At 47.9% G+C, this 18,721-nt stretch overlaps 1 pseudogene across 1 annotated transcript; it reads left to right on the top strand.

The window, feature by feature from the left end:
• The first annotated feature begins 814 nt into the window (after window positions 1-814).
• Window positions 815-18,350, top strand: LOC311584236 (ribosome production factor 1-like; annotated as a pseudogene). Its single transcript has 2 exons — window positions 815-938; window positions 17,426-18,350. The product of its transcript is annotated as a ribosome production factor 1-like (transcript).
• Window positions 18,351-18,721: the final 371 nt, after the last annotated feature.

The following is an 18,721-nucleotide window of genomic DNA, read 5'->3' as shown; positions in this document are numbered from 1 at the left end:
TAATGTAATTATTAGCCTCAGATGCCCTGCTCAGGATTTGAAAGTATCGTTCATTTTCATCTTGCTTCAGCTACTGCTGCTATCTCCTGTCCCTCCTCAGCCACCTCATCTTCCCAGAGCCAAAGTGTAGAGACAAGCACCAGGCAGAAGGGCTGAATTAACAAGAACTCGTTGGCAGGTGAGCTATGTGACAAAAGAAAGAGAAAGAAAGAAAGGAAGGAAGGAAGGAAGGAAGGAAGGAAGGAAGGAGGAAGATCTAAAAGAATTGACAATATATTCTAATCACTACCTGTCTGAGGAAACACTGAAAAAAAAAATTAAATGGCTTTTCACAGAGAGACCAAAAGCTGTGTCAGTAAAAGACCACGTCTACAGATGTAAAGACAAAAAGGTTGGAATCGTATAATAAAACTGAGCCAGTAAATAAACTGTACAAAGCCTTTAAAAAAAAAATAGAAGGAGGCTAGAATGTATTGACAGGGTGGTCAGGGATCTGATAACTGCTCATCATAGTTCAGAACTTGGCCTTTGACGTCTTAAGCAGCTGGAAGGCATGGTCCTGCCTGACCCCCCTCTGTATTATACAAACAAATGTATCACCGCGTAAAAGTTTGGCTGATACATTACAGACCTGAAGGTCGAAGAGCAGACTTTCTAAGCTCCCTGGATGGTTTGCATCTCCGCTTATAAGTATCCAGGTCATCTGCGGGCAGAGCAGCGAGGCATTTTCATCCTTCCACTATTAATTGTTAAATATCTGCTGTTGCTTGGAGCCATGCTCGCTTAAAAATGATGCAGTTGACTTTGTGTCGAGATGCGTTTCAGTCTTGCTCCTCAAAACCTATTGGTGCTGCCGCCGCCGCCACTGCCGCCGCACCACAGCTGTGCCCATCACTTATCCATAGTTATAGACTACAGGAATATCTGTCAGTACCAGGGTAAACTATGATTTCAGAGAGCCCTCCCTACAAAGCAGTGTGCGCCTCCCTACCACCCTTCTTTTCCTTCTCTTCACCTCTTCCTCATCATCTTCATCTTCTACGCCCTCCCCTCACTGGAGGAAGGATGTGAAAGCAGTCAGTTGCCGGGGCGGCTTTGAGGAGGGCAGTGAGCGCACAGCGGCTCCCGGGGTATGGAGGAACATGGGATGAGTCACAGGGGGAAGGAGATGGCTCTGCAAAGGGACTGCCTAGAGGTACCATTCCCTCTGCTTTGCCTGCGTGCCGCCTGGCGCCAGTCCTGTGCAGGTAAAAGAGAGTACAAACTAAGGAAAATGTGCTCACCGCATACGGCTTCCCACAGCGAAGACGTACTGTTGCCTTTTAGAAATATTTCCGTGAGATAGAGAGGTGGATCCGTGAGTAACATGTACTAGAGACGCGTGAGGGTCTGAGTTCGACCCCAAGCGCCCACGTAAGAAGTAGGGCATGATGGGAAATATCTGTAATCCCAGTGCTACCCACTACAGCTCACAGCCTAGCTTATCGGGTAAGCTCCGTTTTGCGGCAGAAGACCATCTCAGAAAATAAGACAAGGTAGACAGCCCCAAGGATCAGCGGCCAAGGCTGACCTCTGGCCTCCGTAGTCACGCAGATATGTGTACATGCACACGTATACTACATGTACTTACACACGCATACAAACAGAGAAAGAACTATTTCTGCCATTAAACTGCTTAAAGTTGCCAGTGCCTAGGTGACGTTGAAACCCGATGCCTTTGAGCCTCAGTTTAATAATTGACTGTGGGGATCAGGGAAGGCACAGACATGTGGAGAGTGCAGATGGTGTCAAGCTCTACAGACCCAGTGTGGCCCTTTCTCCATTAGTTCTTATCCTACGGTCAATCTGGACCATCTCTAAAATGCAGGTATTTGAAACAATCTACTCCTAAGAGGCCCTACAAAGCTTACGTGTGACCAATTCTTTTTTTTTTTCTGAGATAAAGTTTATCTGTGTAGCCTTGGCTGTCCTAGACTCCCTTTGTAGACCAGGCTGGCCTTGAACTCACAGCAATCGCCTGCCTCTGCCTCCCGAGTGATGGGATTAAAGGCGTGCAGCCACCACGCCTGGCACGTGACCAGTTCTTAATAGTGAGAGATATACCAGCATCAGATGGGAAAATTCCCCTGTACTCTTAACTCCTCCCCCCACACCCCCACCAAGTAGAGTGCTAGGGAGAACCAGTGTCAACTGCTTGACCTAAATGACGCCATGGTTTTAGCAGTAGAGGTGGCCTGGGTGGGGCGGGTGGAATACGCAGGACCAGGGACTCCATCTGGCTCCGCAGTCAGGGTACCATTAGAGCCATCAAATGCATTACCTTCTCCCTCAGAGCTGGCGTGGGGCCTCCTGACTCCATCTGGCCACCTGTCCTTCTCCCCCACTTCACAGCCATTCCTCCATGCCATCCCGGTGCCCACACGCTCAGCTTTGCCAGTAACAGCAGAAGTGGACACATCTCAGGGATATCAGTGAATTGTCCAAGACCTGGCCCCCTTCAGCTCTCCCTAAGACTACAGAGAAGTTAACTGTCCTTCAGAGGCAGGGTTTACGACAGAATTCAAAGATCATAAAAGAATCCTGTGTTTTGCAGAACCATCAAACTACGCCAAGGTGGGAGGTGCCAAGCCTGTAAACACGGGGCAGGAATGCTGGACTCCCCAGGCCAGATACAACCATTTGCCATGAAGTCGAGGTGTCTTTGACTTATGTCCAGATGGAAGTGTGGGCGGACTAGTGTGTCTGGGGAAAGACACACATATACAGTCTGCACTCACGTGTCCATACCCATACATGTATAGTCTGGACTCACGTGTGCATACCCACGCACGTATACAGTCTGCACTCACGGGTCCACACCCACACACGTATACAGTCTGCACTCACATGTGCACACCCACGCACGTATACAGTCTGCACTCACGTGTGCACACCCACACACATATACAGTCTGCACTCACGTGTGCACACCCACACACATATACACAACCAAAATAAACAAAATCTTAAGAGAAAAGGTAACTCCGGAGTGGGACTGGGTGTAGAGAGAAGAGGGAAGCACACCCCCTCTCTGCCCTTCTAGCTTTTGGAATAGTTCTTTCCAGCACTAGCCCGAGCATCCAGGCTGCAGGGAGCTGTGTCTGCTTTTGCAGCACACCCTTTCCTCTCTCACTATTCCTGCAGTGACGCTCACTAAACAGGCTTGTCACTCCTCACTCCAGACGCTTCCCAGTAGCACAGTGGTGCCACTGTCTATGTTCCATGAAAACAAAACACACACACACACACACACCCTACATATCCCAGGGCACATGGAATGCAGGCACACCGAGATAACCTGGCATGGGGAAACAAATTCTAACACCAGACATGGCCACCTTTACTCTTTTTTTTTTTTTTTTTTTTTTTTTTGTTTTTCGAGACAGGGTTTCTCTGTGTAGCCTTGGCCATCGTGGACTGACTTTGTAGACCAGGTTGGCCTTGAACTCACAGCGATCCGCCTGCCTCTGCCTCCCGAGTGCTGGGATTAAAGGCGTGCGCCACCACGCCCAGCTCCACCTTTACTCTTTTCAAAAAAATCTACCTGCTTAGTACCGGGCTCGGGACAGGCCTATACCTGCAGAGTAAGTGATCAACGAAACCTGGCGGCTGATTAATTGATCAAGTCTCCACCTCACCTGTGTCCAGAGGGGGCCCCCATGGCTCTCCTTAAAGGCTCCGGCCACCTGAGAAGGCCTGCTTCAGAAGTGCCTGCTTTAAGGTAAAGCTCACGCCAAGAACAAGAAACAGCCGCACAGTGGGATGCCAACAGGAGGCAGGACTCAGAAAAGGCCTGAGGCACTTGAAAGGCCCCGTCTCACTTTTATTCAGCAACTTTACAGTTTTGGAGATGAATCATTGATACGGAAAGAGAACTTCAACTTAGCCTGAGCTGGCAGAGATCCCTGGCCACTGAGGAATTCAAGCACTCGCCCTAAAACCTCAAACCGTGGCAGTTTTGGTTTCACACCCCGAGATGCTCAGAGGCTGAGGCCAGCTCTGGTTGCCACTCTTCCGTTATACTCTCCGCTCGCCCTTTGGTTTTCCAGAGACCTGTGATCACTTGAGGGTTGAGCCTTTACCTATATTCCACGGTGGCAGAAGGCCACGAACAGGAAGTGACTGCCAATGGAATCTGGTGAGGACTGAGAACCTGGCTGCAGATAACACGCTTCAACCAGAGCTTTGGCTCCTTTCTATCTGCGCCCTCAAGCATCGGGCATCTCATTTCTCTGCCAAAACCTTTCCTAAGTGATGCACCCTCCATGGAATCTCTCTTGTCCCTTCTACCAGAGGTGACACTTCCCAAACTCTGGCATCAGGTCACCTAGGAGCTAATTGTGTTCCTTTCCTTTCTCAACTGCAGGACCTGGGAAAGGAAAAGAGTCTCCACAGATCCCAATCTATGTCCCTGTGAAAGAGGGAAAGCCTGGGTCGCACATCAAGGGTCTGTGGCAGGTGCCCATCTTGAGCTGCCGCTGAGTGTGGTCATTGGCCGCCAGTGATGCACTCTAGAAGAATGCTGCCCTTTGAAAAGCCCACAGCTCACTTCCCAGTGTGTACGGTATCTGCCTCGGTCTCTCTGCCCACTTTCCTTACCCGGTTAGGGAGGTTAGCCATTGCTCCCAGCCTGGAGGAGTTTTGCTTACGCTCAGGAGAAATGGAAGTCTTGTGCTCTGGTGGTTACTTGTCTAAGCTATGTGTGTAAAGTATTAGTCGCTGTGACTAAACACCTGAAAAGAAGCAACTCAAAGGAGGAAGGCGTGGCAGCAGGTCCATGACTGGTCACAAGGCATCCGTAGGCAGGAAGCGGAGGGGAGACAGGAAGTGGGGCTGAGCTATCAAGCCCCAAGGCTCGCCCCTGTGATGCCTTTCCTCCAACAGGGCTATCCCCTCTTAGAGGTGACAGAGCTTTTCCAAGGCAGCATCTGCACCTGTGGATGGAGCATTCACACATATGTGACCGTGGGGGACACCACCCAGCTCTCATCTCCTGTGCTTGGAATCATTCTGCATACGTTCAAAACGATACTGAAGCTAGGCATAGGAAGTCCACATAGCGCCTAGCATTGGCTGAGCTTTGGGGATACAGTTCAAGACTTTTGGTTGACGGTCTTATACTAAGACTAACAATCCAGGTGTCTATACACCAAGCCCTATCTCTGTGAGAGTTCCCCCCACATACAAGAGAGCAGCAGGCCACAAAAAAACAAACTCAACGCTTGTCCCCTGGGAACCTGCTCTGACAGCACACAGGGACTTTCCTAAGTCGAGCTGTCGCGCACACACCTCTACCTTCCCAGCAACGCACAAAGGCCACCATGGCTGCTGGAAACACAGGACGGTGGCCTGTGTGTGGCTTGTAGTTGCTGTATTTATTCTCACTCTGACCCGCTGTTGGCGTCGTCGTGAGATGCGATTGCATGTTCTTCATCGCTTGGCTTGCAATGTCCATTTTCAAATTGTCCTCTTGTGAACGGGGACTAAAGAGCAGCTCCTCTGAGGTTCACAGATGAGCCCTGCGGTCAGCACAAACCTACATCCCTTCCTGCTTAAACCTTGGTGCATACTTCCCTTAAGAACACCTCTGCTTCTTTCTGTCCCTTCCTTCCTGATGCGCCTGCCCAGGCAGCTGGTAGTTTCAAGCTCCTCTGATTGGTCTTTAAGGAGACAAATCTTAGGGGCTGGAAAGACAGCTCAGCAGCTAAGCATGCTCACTGCTCTCGCAGAGGGCTCCAGTTGGGCTCACGGCACCCGTGTGGCAGTTCACAGCTGCCTGCAACTCCAGTTCCAGAGGATCTGGCTCCCTACTCTGACACTCATGAGCTCGTGCATATGTGCAGCACACGTACATGCACCCTAGCACGCACATAGACACATAAAATAAGTAAATTTACACTTTTTAATGAACGATACGATGTTATGGGCTTCTCTGGGTGAACAGTCTGAGGGACATTAGAAGGTGAGTGGTGCAGTGGTGTGGTCCTCAAGGGCGAAGACCTAGTGACCCAGCAGGGGAAACAGAGAAGCCAGCAGCAGAAAGGAAGTCGTGTCAAGCGAGCAAGAGTGTTTAGTGCGCATGCGTGTCTGTGCACCCACTTGCAAGGCTGGTGCTGACGAAAGCCAAGAGAGAACTGGGGTTTCAGACACAGTTGTGAGCTGCCATGTGGGTGCTGGGACTACAGCCTGGGTCCTTGGAAGAGCAGCTGCCAACCCGTATCTCCAGGTCCTGACACACCATTCCCTCAGGTGCACAATCCCACTGAGGAGATTTTTTTTTCAATGAATAATATTTGAAAGAAAAGCCAGCGACAAGCCTGACGTCTAAGTGAGCGACCACGCACATCCTGTGCGGTAGGAAGGGCATTCTTCCTTCTCAGCCTACGCGTCAGTAGCCGGATCAGGACTGGGATCCAACACAGAATGCCTCAACCTGCCCCACACTGTCTCCGTTGAGAGTCATTAAATTAAAATTACGGACATATGGTTAGGAAGTTCTACATAGAAATTTTTTATCTCAAGCTCTTTGGTCTATCAATAAAGTTTAACATCACTCTGTGTTATATTTTTAAACTATTTCTCCATGTAATACTCAAGATAATTTATTAGTTGGAGGTATGTACCCAAGGGAAACAAATTAACTTTCACATAACTCCATGGGTTTATTTCAAACCGAGGCTTTTCACGGAAAGAATGGAAATGAGTTTGTAGTAAAAGGCTAGATCTGTGGCATTTCTGAAAATTAAGTAACCAATCTAAAATTGACCTCTACAGCTTTCCATACTCAGCTTGGGCTCCATGGAGAATGGCCAATACTAGACATAGGAACAGCCACAAAGCCTTGAGCCTGTAGCTCCAGCAGGAAGTGACCCTGCCTTCTAGTTAGCCCAGTGTCTGGTTCACAATTCCTGTTTTTATTTTCCTTGGTTATTAATTTTAAATTTTACCTTTTTGGGTTTTTTTTTTTAATATATGTTTGTTCTTATGTTGCACGGTGACATTCTGAGTTTGGGGCATCTTGTTCACTTTTGTAGCATTACCCATAGTGCAGGCATTCACTGTGTTGAAATTTAAAAATCATATTTTCTTCAAATGAGCTAACATGTATCTCTCCTTCCTTCACACCAGCCTGTGGTGCATTCTTAACTCTTCTACTCTGTGTCCAAACAAAATTTAAAAAAAAAAAAAAAACACAAGCAAAACCTTGTAGGTTTCTAGGACCCTCTGGATCCTTCTACTTTGCTATTCTCCCATGCTTCTCTCATTTAGAGTCCCAATAGGATGTAGGATGTCCTCCCCTCTGTCCCAGTTTCCTGGTAAGAAGGCTTTCGTGGGACATGCCCCTTGGGCTAGTGTCCAGATATAAGTGAGTATATACCATCTGAGTCTTTCTGCCCTCAGGAACAGTTATAAGGGAGGGGAATAAGGGGAAAATGGGAGGGAGGGAAGAATGGGAGGATACAAGGGATGGGATAACCATTGAGATGTAACAAGAATAAATTAATAAAAAATTAAAAAACAAAAACAAGCAAAACCCTAGATCCCAGGCCAACAGTGCCATCTTAACACTAATGATGCCAAGGATGCACAGCCCAGTGTTTTTGAAAACTGCTCTTTTTCAGGTGAGTGATTTATCTACAAGGTGGGTTTTCCTGGCTTGAACGTGATTCCTTGACTCGCCTTTATCAAATCTCTCTGCAGCTCTCTCCTGGTGATAAGCAAACACCTTCCATTTATTTTTTTAGTTGGTGTCATTTTTAATGGCTGTTTAAAGCTACTCGGGTCACCTATGAGATAAAAGATACTATTTTAAAAAATAAGTAAAGGTAAAGAAAGAATGAAAGATATTTTAAAAGCCAAGAGCTTTAGTGAAAGACATGTGTGGAAACAACATTCTTGATTTTCTATACATGATAAGGCCAGGGAGGGTGGGGGTGGGGAAGGAGGGGGGAGGGAGGGAGGGACCAGAACTGATGAGTGTTAATACAACAAAAGCTGTATTAACTGCCTGTCACACCAGCCAGTCATCAGTCATTTCCACTGTGTGTGTGTGTGTAACAACAGAAATGTCCCATCAATGGAAACATGGAAAGGGAAGACTAAGATGCCTAAGTCCAGATGAAAGATGGATTCCTGCAATGTCCCGAGCTTTCGCCTATTAGGTAAAGCTTAACCTCTTGCAAAGTGGGTCACTTGGCGAAACTGGACGGAAAATACAAGCTTCACATTGCGAGGCAGGCGGAGGCAAAGGAGAGGCTCCGTTGCATATGGCGTTCCATTAATAGCTATCACACCCCATAATGGGAACATTTTTATACAAATGTGTTCTTTGGAATCCAGCCAAGAGCGGGGGCACCCCAGTGAAATCACAACGCACAGCTAATGAGGCATTTTTGGTGAATTTGGCACAGGAGACTAATAGAACAAATTTGTCCCCAAAATGTTAAATCATTTAGCACTTCCTCTGAGGTGATAAGTGCATCTAGAACTTTGCAAGGCTGTCAATAAAAATTAGAGATGGTTCAAAAGCCTTCAGTCTTGGCTTGTGGTCCTTCGTCCTCAGACGACGACGATGCTGCAGAGTGTACCTGAGGAGACCGAGTAGAGCCTGCACACCGGGAGGCTCAAGGGCTCGACTGAGCTGTAAATGTGTTCCCTTGGCTGAGGAGAAAGGCGTACTCTTCACAAGCCGTGCTGACAGCCTGTGGTGCTCTGCAGTCACTGGCATCGCCCACCTGCCCCATGCCCTACCATCCACCAATGTCCTCTCTTGGCAGGGATTGCAAGGCACTGCAGCTAAATGTCCAGTCCCAGGCTTTACTTCCATATTTAGACATCAACCATTTCCATGCCTGCAAACCTTATTATTTCCTCTCTACCTTCCCTAGTCCTACACTTCTGGTGTGTGTAGCTGTGTGTGTGTATATGTGTGTGTGTGTGTGCATGTATGAGTGTATGCTGTGTGCATGTGTGCAGGTACACATGTAAGCACACATGGAGGCTGGGGAGCTAGGCAAGATGTCTTCCTGGATCACCCTCTACCTCATTTCTTGAGTCACTCCATGAATCTGGAACTCATGAGTTAGGCTGAGCTGGATGGCCAATGTGCTCCAAGGATCCACCTGTCTCTGCATCTCCCACCCTGCAGCAGTAGGATCACAGATGCCTGGGCTGCACGTGGGCTGCACCTGGGCTGCACCTGGGTTGCACCTACACTGCACCTGGGCTGCACCTGGCTTTTATGAGTTCTGAAGCTCCAAACTCAGGTCTTCACACTAACATCACAGGCACTTTACTGAATGAACCATCTCTCTGTCTCCACCCCTACAATTAAAAAAAAAAAAGTCATCCAGAACTCTATCCCACTAGCCTCCCTCGCCTTTAGGCATCCTGCATATTGATGGAAGATGAATCTTCATTAAGTAACACACTCGAAAAGTTCCCGAGCTATGTGGAAACTTTCAATGGCTCCCTGGTCCCTGCCACATCAAGCCTGAGCTCAGCCATCTGACTGTCAAAACCCTTTACAAGATGACCCCATTCAGCCAAGAAAGCCTTCTTTTCCACGAGCTATCTTACCCGGTTTGGCTCGGGAGAATCATTAGCCACCGCTGAGTAAATAAATCCGTGCCACTGCTCACCCTGGAGCCCACTACAGAGAGTGAGCAAGTTACGCCGAGTGTCTATGTAAGAAACAATAAAACAGAAGCAAAGCCTGAGATCTAAAGCGCCTGCCCTGGTGAATAACAATTTAGACCTTGAGTTTAAAAACATTACTGTTTTCTTGGTCTACGGTCCACCCATCCCGGTTCCACAAAAAGACCCCTCCCCATAAATCCAAGCCTGGGGCAAGCCTGTGGAACTGTTTCTACGCTGCAGTAACAAGTAAAAAATAGTCGCGCCAAGATGGCCGCGCGCATGTCCTGTACTGTCCACAGACACTCGCGCTGCCTCAGCTTCGCCATCTCTCCATTGCTCCTCTTTAGGGTCATTTCTTTCTCACCACACCATCCATCAAAATCCCGTTCTGAGCCCAGACCTGCTTCAGGACTGCCTGCCCTGAGTATTCTCAGCCTTCAGGATTATGTGCAGTCCTTCTCATTAGTGCAATCAGTGCTCTCTAGCTAGTCACTTCAGATCCTGAGGGGGGAAGGGGGAGGGGGAGGGGGAGGGAGAGGGGGAGGGGGAGGGAGAGGGGGAGGGGGAGGGAGGGGGAGGGGGAGGGGGAGGGGGAGGGGGAGGGGGAGGGGGGGTCTCGTCGTTTGAATGAGGCTGGGATGTGACGCAGTTGGTAGAGTGCCTGCAATGAAGCACTGGGCTTGACACCTCTAGCACCACACAAAACTGGGTAATCCCAGCACCGCAGAAGATACAGACGGAAGGATCAGAAAGTCAATGTCACCATTGGCTACATAGACAGCAACTTGAGACCAGCCTGGGCTACATGAGATCCTGTCTCAAACAAACAAACAAATAAAATAGAACAAAACAAAACCCTGCATTTCGCAAAGTGTTATAGTAAGTTCCTAATAAATACTTTTTGATCCTTTCAACCCACATTTCAATTCTATTCCTATTGTGTTTATAATGGCACTGAGGATACATAGTGGTTCAAAGCAATCAAATTAGTCAATGATTGTAGTGTTTGTGAGGCAGTTTTTAAAGCCCTCCAGACCCCTTGTTGGGGCGCTCTATCAGCGTGCCTCCTGTGTCATAGGAGGCAGGCCACACCCCCAGATCCCTTCTGATTTGGGAGCTGTCTTGGAGCAGCAGCTTTCCCACTCTAAATGCAGGGACTACATGTAAACCAAGCCCCACACTCCACCCCCTGGACCACAGGGTAACCGGCTGCATCTGTCTTCTCTCCGCCTTCCTCCTCCCGGCTTAGCCATGCCAGTGAGGACCTCCTGAGGCATTAGAAGATGCTAGAGCAAACGGTGGATGACGCCACCAAGAGTGTGAGTCACCGTGAGGAAGGCAGGAGGCCCTGGGCGGGACTGCTACGTAGATGAGAGTGAGCCTTTGACTGCGGCTAGCTGCTAAGAAATCTGAGGCTTGTTACAACAAACCAGCCACTTACCTACTTCCGAAAGAATAAAATTACCGCCGCCGAGGAGAGCTGTTTGAGATGCGAAGCAATTAAACTCTCATGCATTGATACATGATGAGTTATCAAGCTGAAGGCTAATTGGCTTCCAGAGAGCTGCTTGGTACACTTAATGAGGAATTCGGGCGTGCTCCACCAACCAGAGGAAACAACTTCACCGTGCTCCCGCACACTCAGGCCACGCTCACAAGGGCTCCACGCTGACAGTCACCAACCCTCAGCCCAAGCTGCTTCCCTAACTAGAGCGCTACAGAAATAAAGCAATTGGTCTGCAGGTCCTCACTGGCTATCCTGGGGACCCCTCAGATTCGACACCCCTCATAGCAGCTTCCTCTTCCTTTCCCACTGAGCTCTCTCCTCTCAGGTCCTCGCTTGCACAAGCTCAGAGAGCCACACTTTGGAAGTCCAGGAAGGGCTCCCACTCTGCCTCAGGAGCCCGTGCTGTGGTCAGTTTTGTGTGTGCCCCAGATTGTCATCTCCTTTAAGAGGGACAACGCCATCTTATCTGCACACTTCCTTGATGGAGGAATAAATGGCTGCAGTGTAAACACACGCTAAGCACAGAGCTCAACTGTACTGCAAACATCTTCAGAGAACAAAAAAATCTTCACACCCAAGAGGTTGGGCCAAGCGTCTATTAAGTGTGACAACAGAAGAATCCACTAAATAAGGCATTCATGAATTAGGCTTTATAAATGTTGAGAGGTTTTGGTGTTTAAAAAATACCATGGGGAAAATAAATAAATAAAAGGCCACGTTAAAAGATAGCTTGGTTCTGCACTGATGGGGCGAATGACAGCATACACTGGTAAGTGTTCCACACGCCAGTCGGGGTTCAAAGCATTTGCATGTGCCTGATGTGCACGTGTGTGTGTGTGTGTGTGTGTGTGTGTGTGTGTGTGTGCAATCCTCTCAATTATTTTATTAGGTAAGTGCTCTTATTACCCTGCATCTCTGATACCAAGAAGTCAAATAATTTGTCCAGTGTCATGTGTATCAAAAATGGTGGGTCTGCAGATGCCGGAAGGACAGGAGCTGTCAAAGCGCTGTGGCTGGTAAGCCAAAGAAATGTCTCCTTCCACAAAAAAAAAAAAGAAAAAAGAAAAAGAAAAGAAAAAAGAAAAAAGAAAAGAAAAGAAAAGAAAAAAAAGAAAAAGAACAAAAGAACAAAAAAGAACTGTCTTTAGTGATTTGTTCTTTTCCCTTTCTGTAACAGGGACTAAGACCTTAACAAATCAAATACGAAGCTCCTCTTCATCGCTTTGGCTATACTAAAGTGGCATTTCAGTTAACACCAAGGAAAGGCAGGACTCAGTTGGCACATGATACACCATGTAAAGGGTGCCTGATCATCTTTACTCTGTTCCAGTTTCTGGATTTTCACCGTTTGAACACTGAAGAGAGTAATCGTTGTCGACGTGCCACAGCTGGCCAAGGTAAAGCTCTCTATCTCCCTTTCAGAAGGCCCAGTCTCACTCTCACATCTGCAGCCACTGACAAGCAGCAGCTTCCTGTCCATCTTCATGCACAACCCGTGTACTGGCCTCACCACGTATGTCCCGGCCTCACCATCCATGTCCCAGCCTCACCATCCACATCATGGCCTCACCATCCATGTCCCGGCCTCACCATCCGCATCATGGCCTCACCATCCACATCATGGCCTCACCATCCATGTCCCAGCCTCACCATCCACATCATGGCCTCACCATCCATGTCCCAGCCTCACCATCCACATCATGGCCTCACCATCCGCATCATGGCCTCACCATCCACATCATGGCCTCACCATCCATGTCCTAGCCTCACCATCCATGTCCCAGCCTCACCATCCACATCATGGCCTCATCATCCATATCCCGGCCTCACCATCCGCATCATGGCCTCACCATCCACATCATGGCCTCACCATCCACATCATGGCCTCACCATCCACATCATGGCCTCACCATCCACGTCCCGGCCTCACCATCCATGTCCCGGCCTCACCATCCACATCATGGCCTCACCATGCATGTCCCGGCCTCACCATCCTGAGTGTGGAAAGTTAAGAAAATGCCCATGAAAGACCAAATTCATTCTTCTTGTACATAATTAAAATGAATCTGTTGGTGTTGTCTAGACTCAAGTCTACTCTAAGTCACAATTACTTTCCATCCAGGGAAAAAGTATTACAACTATAAGAAACCATGTGATTTTATTTGGGTAGCAGTAAAGAGAGGCTTGTGTCTGCTTGAACTGCACAGACCAGTCAACCAAAGTTACGCTGTGAGGCTAGCATAAACTTGAGTAAAGAAATGGGCTCTTCCTTTTGAAAAGAGAGCTGAACTTGCAATCAGCCACCATTGACTGAAAGGCTTGCATTAAGACATAACTGAGGACAAGTCGATTTGCACAGCATTCCTTGAAAAGCCACTATTCCTTCCTTCTAGCCCTGGTTCATCTTGCCCTCCAGATTAAGGGTGTTAGTCAGCTCCTTTTCTCTGAGGCCAAATCAATCATTTCATTTCTTCATTACACATTTTAGACAATCGCAGCAAATGAAAAATGGAATTTGACTTGCTAATGTTTAATTATTGATGCGGTCTTTTGAAAACACATTTGGTTCTCTGAAAGTGTTTCTCAGAACTATGCCCTGTTATTCGCTGGTTCTCTATTCTGTTTGTTCTTGGCCTCTGAGTTCCTTTTCGATTTTCTGCAGTGCAGCGAGTGCTGCATCGTCTGCTTTTGAAATGTGTCTTTAGGCGTGCTTTTGTTTGACAAGGAATGCCAGCGCTGAGCTGACAAAGTCTGTTTGAAAAATCTTTTCCAGGTATACAGGATCAGTGGGCCCGTTCAATGTATACTGTGATTAGAATTCCCCTTCAGATATTTATATCAACATTGTGGTTTTAAGGAGAGATGTTTTTTTAATCCACCTGTCACAGAAATACGTAAAAAGGACAGAGAAGTCTGTCATTTATATATTCAAATGTGGTAATGCTTCTGTGGGAGAGTGCTGATATCCGTTCTCCTATGTCTAAAGGGAAAGAGGCAGGCTCCAAGCAAAAGCCACCCCTACCCCAGGGGCTGGAACACACATCTGGCCCCCACGTAAGAGGTTCAGGCTTGACTTGGAGAGCCTTAGAAGGTCTTAATCGCAGGAGTCCATTGCTGGCACAAAGCTTGCCTTTTGAAGATAGGAGAAATGGGGGCGGCTATGTGCAGTTTCAGCCCCTGAGGGAAAATTTAAGTTTATAAATCTATATATTAAGAATACAACAGGGGCTGAAGAGATGGCTCGGCGGTTAAAAGTACTAGCTGCTCTTCCAGAGGTCCTGAGTTCAAGTCCCTCCCAGCAACCACATGGTGGCTCACAACCATCTGTAATGAGATCTGATGTCTTCTTCTGCAAATGGAGCACTTTTATAATAAGTAAATAAATCTTAAAAAAAAAAAAAAGAAAGAAAGAAAGAAAGAAAGAAAAAAGAACAGAGCATACGACCTGCCAATGGGCCCATAGACACATCTGACGTCCTTTTTCCTCTAAGACTGTTAGTGTTCAGCTTGGCTCAGCCGTGCCTGCTGTATCTTCACATACACACTTGAACATGAAATTCATTCTACCTAAGACATTGCCAAAAAGACAACTTTGGTTTCAAACACAAATCGTCCCAAAAGGCTGAGGGAGCAAGGCTTAGCATTTTATAAGAATGGATTTTCTCCTGGGTCACCGGTGAGTCACACAGACTCCGACAGGCAGGCTTTACCCTAACTTGCTCTAAGAAAAACCTCTAAAGGGCAATATAGGAAAGAGGTTATCAAGTCTCTTCTTGGTAGCCTGCTATCCTCCCTCTGAGAGACTTGATACCCTATGAGCATATACAGGGGGAGGAAGTCCCCCTCAGTCACAGTCATAGGGGAGGGGAGTAAGGGGGAAATGGGAGGGAGGGAGGAATGGGAGGATACAAGGGATGGGATAACAATTGAGATGTAATATGAACAAATCAATAAAATATATTAAAAGAAAGGGTTAGATTGGGGTTATAGCTATCTGGGAGATTAAGGAATTTTTAACTCTCCTGGTACTTCAAGTATTTACATCATGGAAATCCCAGACTTGGCGTATCGTGTTGAGTGTCTTACAATGGGAGTGCGGCCCATGTCTCACCATGAGCTTCCTTAGCCCTCCCGAGAAGAGGAGTCAATCCTGTAACTTGTCACGTGTGTCTCTGCCATTCAGACTGACTGATTCAGACTGGCCTTCTCCCAGCTTAAAGTTCATGTTCTGGGCCTGAGAGACGCCTCGGGTTACAAGCTGCAACTGTTGTAGTTGTCGCTGTTCAAGCAAAGAACAGGATCCACCTCTCGCCTCTCACCTCCTCCCTCAAGAGTCAACCCAGCTCTCAGAGCTCAGTTCAGACACTGAAGGTGGTGAAGGCAAGAAACCGCCTGTTGGTGAACTTCCCTTTCCCCTCTGTGCAATGCAACGCACACCAATGCAGGCTCTAACCCCTGCAGGGGGAGTGCGGAGGCAGGAGGAGAGGTGTCACGCCAGCATTCTTCACTGAGCACCACACCTTACCGAGCTCGAGGGCTACAGTCGCACGTTGACGCCCAGCCCAGAAAGCGCTGGTTCTTTGGGCTGGTATTATCTTAATGTGGAGTGCTCGCTACACACATAAAAGAAAAACAAGTGTCCGCTAAGAGGTTAAGTCACTGGTTTTCACACCAAGGCAACTGAAGGATGGTTGCCATGTCAGTCCTGAGAGGCCCCGCCCCCTGATGATGTGGTGATCAGGGCAAGTAGGTGAGCGTCTTCCTCTCTTCATGGTTTGTCTCATTTGGTGCTTTTGTTTAAGCTTTCCCACATATTGAAAGGCTAAACCATGCCTGGAACACAGTGCTGTCTTAAACAAGCGCGCGCGCGCGCGCACACACACACACACACACACACACACACACACACACACACAAATACTTTTTTTGTTTGTTTGTTTGCAAGACTGTCTCTGTCTTTTGGGCCAGAGAATGTGTCAGGCTGTGTAGTGATGAAGGGAGTTGGGGAGAAATCAGTGTCATTCTGAGCTGGGGGAGTAACTGGCGGTAGCCACTTCGTTTTGCATTTCTGCTAGCTTTCACTGGATACATTATACAGGCTCGCTTGTTGTTGGTTTTTTTTTTTTTTCACTGCAGAAATTCCAGAGTTTGCTATGAATCCCCAAGATAAGAATACCTAATATACTTGGGGAGGTGTTTGCTGCGCTCACAAATTCAAATGATACAAACAAACTGGGCTTTGCAAAACATGTCTAAAACCAGATCCCCGTTAATGCCTGCAGTCTGCCAGCTTAGGGAAGAGGCCCCCCGAGAGAGGCGTTGCAGAATTCCATAACTACACCCCACACTTCAGGGTCACTTCAGGAGTGGGGAGTCGATAATCATTTGTCTGGGATGCAGAGGAGGTGAGCAGGGAATTGGAGAGGTGAGCGAGGGGACGTTCTTAGCGGGGATGAGATGGAAATGATTTACTCTAGCTGGCCTTGTTATCCTCTGCCCCCCCACCCCACCGACACTAAGAGCGCCTCTCATCTCCCCCACAGCCGCCTCTGCTCTTACAGTGAATGCTCTATTCCCTTTGATTTCATGACCAAAAACATTTGCAAGTCTGAAATATGTATTTTGCCTGCGATGTTAATATTCATGCCCCATGGAGTGAAAGAGGAATGTTCTCGGGCCCCCACTTTCCTCAGCTCCTCAGAATGAGAACAAGCTAACAGCAGAGTCCTGCGTCCACTTACATAGCCACGCGTCGGTAACACCCGCCCACGCTGTCCCTGCTGCCTGGTCCTAGGATGGTCATTTGATGCAAAATCCTAAGTCTGTGTCAAGACAGAGTGAAGACCTTTTTTTTTTGAGTGAAGAACATTTTAAAATTTTTTCTTAACGTGTATGGTTGTTCTGCCTCTGTGTGTGTGTGTGTGTGTGTGTGTGTGTGTGTGTGTGTGTGTGCGCGCCACATAACCGCCCAGGGCCTACACTGGCCGGAAGAGGGTGCCAGATCTCCTAGAACTGGAGTCACAAAAGGTTGTGAGCTGCCATGTGGGTGCTGGAAATCAAACCCAGGTCTTATAAAAGGGACAAGTCTTTTGTTCTGGTTTGGCTTGGCTTTTTTGTTTGTTTGTTTGTTTTTTGAAACAGGGTTTCTCTGTGTAGCCTTGACTGTCCTGGACTCACTCTGTAGACCAGGCTGGCCTCGAACTCATAGCGATCCACCTGCCTCTGCCTCCCGAGTGCTAGGATTAAAGGCGTGCGCCACCACACCCGGCCATAAAAGGGACAGTCTTAACAGCGATGGGGCGGCAGAGAGCGAGGTGCAGCCCCTTGAAAGCGCCTGCTTTCCCTGGGGCATCAGTATCTCAGAGATTAAGAACAAACAGAGGCAACACTTGATGTTCACATGGTGGAAACAGCAGCAGCGAAAGGAAAAGTTGGCAGCTAAGAAGAAACTTAAAAAAGAAAGAGAGGCTCTTGGTGCTAAGCCTCCGCCAAAGCCTGTACCCAAGAAGACCACTGACAACACGTCTACGATGAAACCACAGTAGACCCCAGTGATGAAGAGGTGATGAAGCTACAGATGAGTTTGCTTCTTCAACAGATGTCTCCCAAGATTGTCACCACAACACCAGACGGACCTCATGGGAGGGCAGGACGACTCTGTGAGCAGCTCTCACCAGTCATACCAGATCCACATGTTTACTACAGACGAGGACAGGCTCTGAAAAAAAAAATTATCCCACAGTGCATTGCAAGAGATTTCGCAGACCTGGTTGTTATTAATGAAGATCATGAAACACCAAATGGACTTATTTTGAGTCACTTGCCAAATGGTCCGTGCTCACTTTAAATTAGTAGTGTTCGTCTACGTAAAGAAGTTAAGAGACCAGGCTAAGGCCCCTCAGAACATGTGCCCGAGAGAGTTCTGAGTAACTTTGCAACGCGGCTGGGTCATTCTGTTGGATGTATGTTCACTTCTCTCTTTCCTCCCAGCCCTCAGCTCACTGGAAGGCAAGTGGCCACGTCGCGCCATCAGCGAGATTACATCTGCTCCAGGCTTCACAGGCACACGTGCAGGAGTGAAAAGAAAGTGGGGACTCAGGAACTTGGGCCAGGTTTTACCTTAAGATCATGATCTCTTCAGAAGGGAACCCTTGATTCTAAATAAGAAGAGCATGCATGGGTCCACAAGGCCCTGGAAATGGATACGAGTGGAAGAAAATTCCATTTGTAAAGTACTAGGGAGTAGTGCTGAACTTTACTGGACAAGCCCTGATTTGAGGACTTGGTAATTTAACAAAACACCCCTTTCAAGATGGAATTTCTTTTTTTTTTTTTTTTGGTTTTTCGAGACAGGGTTTCTCTGTGTAGCCTTGGCTGACCTAGACTCGCTTTTGTAGTCCAGGCTGGCCTCGAACTCACAGCGATCCGCCTGCCTCTGCCTCCCGAGTGCTGGGATTAAAGGCGTGCGCCACCACGCGATGGAATTTCTTGACTTTGTAGATCTTATATTTAAACAAATGGCCAAGTGCTGTGGAT

Source organism: Acomys minous (genome assembly GCF_964271855.1).
Source record: "Acomys minous genome assembly, chromosome: 15".
Lineage (NCBI taxonomy): Eukaryota > Metazoa > Chordata > Mammalia > Rodentia > Muridae > Acomys > Acomys minous.
The sequence above is the reverse complement of the archived record's forward strand: the minus strand, read 5'-3'. Positions and strand labels throughout refer to the sequence as shown.